Source organism: Pinus tabuliformis, chromosome 1_2, assembly GCF_031772625.1.
Source record: "Pinus tabuliformis cultivar Carrire ecotype Pingquan chromosome 1_2, CPIR1, whole genome shotgun sequence".
NCBI classification, from domain to species: domain Eukaryota; kingdom Viridiplantae; phylum Streptophyta; class Pinopsida; order Pinales; family Pinaceae; genus Pinus; species Pinus tabuliformis.
Genome location: NC_142298.1, coordinates 632,702,240 through 632,705,949, shown reverse-complemented (window position 1 = coordinate 632,705,949; position 3,710 = coordinate 632,702,240). Strand labels below are relative to the sequence as shown.

Genomic DNA, 3,710 nt, shown 5'->3' with positions numbered 1-3,710 from the left:
ACATACAAATCATATAAAGGATAGCCCTCAAATTAAACAAAATAATATCTCTGAGGGTTTGTGTAAAGCTTAACAATGTCTCCTTCCTTTTATTGATTGCATGACAGCGCTTCTTGATGCATGTTTATGCTTTCTTGGATCTCGTCTCCCCAAATATCTCCAACAACATCATCATTCTTAGAAATATTTTCAATATTAATGTTCACAACAATCTTCAAACAAAGAATATGGTGGATACAAATGTTTGCAAAAATAACTAAATCTTATGTGAAAGCTCTTCAAAGAAGATATGTTGCCATGAGGTAGGGTTTTGTACCAAGCCCTAGTGTCCTTTTCCAAAGAATACATGAACAAATTCATTTTCACATCTTCATGAACAATACACTGCTACTCGAAGCATTCATGAAAGTCCTTAAGGTACTGGGTTGGGCTTTCATCTTTGCTCCCATTGAAACTAGGCGAATATGTATACCATTCTTGAGATGGAGGTGCATGATGAGGATAGCCAACAACATAAGAAAAATCTAGAGAGGGGAATTTTTTGGCCAAGAATGCAGGAAGAGGGATTTTGAAACCCCTTTTGGTGAGAGATATCAACCCACACTTCCTTTTCTCACTAGACAAAGGAATGCGCAAATTTCTACCCACAGAAATATATTCTATTTCATTCCCTGAAAACGGTGCGAGAATATGTTGTCGCTCCTAGAGACAACCCTCAAGTTAAGGAGAAGGGTCAGTGCCTAGGACATCTTAGTGTCTCTTAAAGATAGATCAATGTTGCTCAAGAGATAAATGTAAAATGAGTTAATTCTGGTTCAATTACCTTACTCAGAGGAAGATTCAATATACATATAAACATTATATCATTCCCAAGAGTAAATGTTCAGGTCTAGTGGCCTACACACAGATAATGTTGCTTGATTGGTTGTTGCAGTAAAGGTGGAAAGAATAAATATAAGGAAGAAACCCAGTGCATAGGGCTGGAAAAAACACAAAATCCTATGCACTAAATCCCAGTAGAATCATGAAGAGATAAAGGAAATGAGGTGCAGAATTTATGGAGTGAATTTTTAGGCTTTCAACTCAATATTTTGTAGGTACTTTCTGCTATATCATAACATAGGTAAATCTGCAATCCCATAGGTACCATCTGCTATCACATAACATAGATAAATTTGCAATCTCATGGGTACCATCTGCTATCACGTAACATAGATAAATCTATAATATTATAGGTACCATCTACTACGACATAACATAAGTAAATCTACAACCTAAGATTGAATCCAGTAGCTACAATTACATAATTTTTGAAGAAGAAAAACACCTAGAGAAAGAACACATACTACATATCCCAATTCTTGGAATCACCAGAAATTTCTTCATTAATCTTCAAGAATTAAATACATCACATTGGACCAAAATTACGAAATTTGTAGAACAATTACAACCTCTGGAACCAGGAAAATTGAACCTCTACTAATGAGTATTTCTTCCCTTTTATAGGGAGAGCCAAAACAAGAACAGTTACAAAACCATTTAGAAGTTTTACAGCTTGATGAACTACATATCTGTATGAGCGTGCTCCCAACCTAGTTATCCTAATCATTACATAACAAACTTGATTCTATTCTTGAAAATAAAATATTAACAAAATTGCATAAATGATACGAGTATGCCATGATTGCCACAACAAAATATCTCCATTTTTTATTCCTATTATCTCTTAAGGTGGACCCACGCTCCATTATCTGGGTTCATTGTGGGTTGATGATTTTTCCATGCCTCTGCCATTGTATTCCTTCCACATTTACATGCCAATCCGCTTATTGTTTTCTCCCTCTAACTGCTTAAAGTTCCCCTTTTTGGAGTTGGCCCCACTTGTATGGCGCTTCCTTTCACCCATCAGGATCAAAATCCTTGGTGGGAAGGTACGATTGGGCATGGTGGCATTGGAGGTGCTTTGTAATGGTTGATGGATGAATGGAGTTGAGCATAGGAAGAGTGATAGAGGGACACCGTTGGTGAAAAACAAATTTGAAATTTCAACGGCTAGCGTGTGATAGATGTATAAGCTGGGAACACGGTGGAGTGATGCCTAGATGGGGAGACGGTGTGGAGAAGTTTAGGAAGGACATGTGGATCCATGGGGTTGGATGGGAAATGCAGGGGGAGGCCCTCAGCCCTACAAAAATCATGCTCACTTGGTGACGTTGCTACTTTGTTGGTGGGTTGGTGGCAGGTTTGGTCCCCCTATGCCGATGGGGTGAATGAACAAGGTTTGGAGTAGGGCTCGACCCCCCGAAGTCAATCTTGGTTGTTGATCAGCCATACCTGAAAGTTAATGTTGATCATTCTATGGGATAGCGTTAGCTTATCCGCTACGCTAGTTACCCCACTGAAATGATTTTCAGGACCAAGTGACCTTAGAATTGGTGGTGATATACCCACAATTTGATCATCTGTTAGCTGTCTCCATTCAATGAGAAGGTGGGTTCCCTTCCTTCTATCTTTTTCCTAGGTCCTTTGCGTTATCCCTCCGGGATACACAACCAGGGTGTTACTTCCGAGTGGACCCCACCCACTCAATTTCATCCCGAAGGTTCACTTTTTATCCTTGTATGTTTCCTCTTGGATGCTACCGCCGTGTGGACCTTGTCTTCTTCTTTATATCCCAATGCTCAAATTTATTTCAATATTCACATTTCACTAGGGTAACTTTGTTGGGGTAAGCTCGTATGGTGGGTTCCACCAGTGGCTAATAGAATTTCTTTCATTACTAACATGTCGGCCATGTCTACCCGAAGCTTCGCATAGAGGTTATGCCGGCCTTGCTGCCGAATTTGGCACTTAATCCAACTTTGGCTATGTGCCAAAGGCTCACCCAAATTCCTTTTAACTCTACAATCCTTTTTATTTCATTTTGTTTTTTTGGAATTTTCAATCCCTCCTTAAATACAAAAAAAATATCCCCTACTATATGAAAGAATAAAAGGGAGGATGAGGAGGGTACAACAACTACCAGGGATAACGTTCCTTCCAACCTCTACAACAAAGTTGCCTCTAATATTTTGGGTTCAGATGCTACAAGATTTGTAGCTTCGATGATTTTCCTACCAATTGCAACAACATCTTTCCCCTCACAGACCATAGCTACAACAGGGCCAAAAATTATGTACTATACTAATCTAGGAAAAATGGGCCCTGAAAAAAATCCTTGTGGTGCTTCTCCGCAAATGATCTCTCTACAACCACCATCTTCAGACCTTTCAAAATAAATCCCTTATTCTCAAACCTAGATGTAATTTATCCTACCAATCCACGTTGCATGTCGTCGGGCTTGAACATGATGAAGGCTTTCTTCATAATGAATTTGTCTAGAGTTCAAACAATAAGAAAATACTATGTTTCTCAACACAAACAAGGATACAGTTCACACTGACGTGCAGTTAGAATGCTACAAGAATCGTAGCTAGGAACACTCACTGGAATAATTTGATTAATTGATCCACAACTCTGACAAATGTTGTGGGAACTTAGAATGCAATGACGCCTAGAGAAGGGGATTTGTCACATGGTGTCTGTTCCTTGCGTGTCTAAGGTAGGTAGTCTATCAAAACAATAATAAATGTGTCACTTTGTAGTACAATGTGGAAAATGCGTAATATGTCAAGGTTACATTATGGTGGGTTTTGGAATGTATAAACTAA

At 38.9% G+C, this 3,710-nt stretch overlaps 1 pseudogene; it reads right to left on the bottom strand.

Moving 5' to 3' along the window:
• Window positions 1-2,797: 2,797 nt before the first annotated feature.
• LOC149207219 (nucleoside diphosphate kinase 1 pseudogene) lies at window positions 2,798-3,366 on the bottom strand (annotated as a pseudogene).
• Window positions 3,367-3,710: the final 344 nt, after the last annotated feature.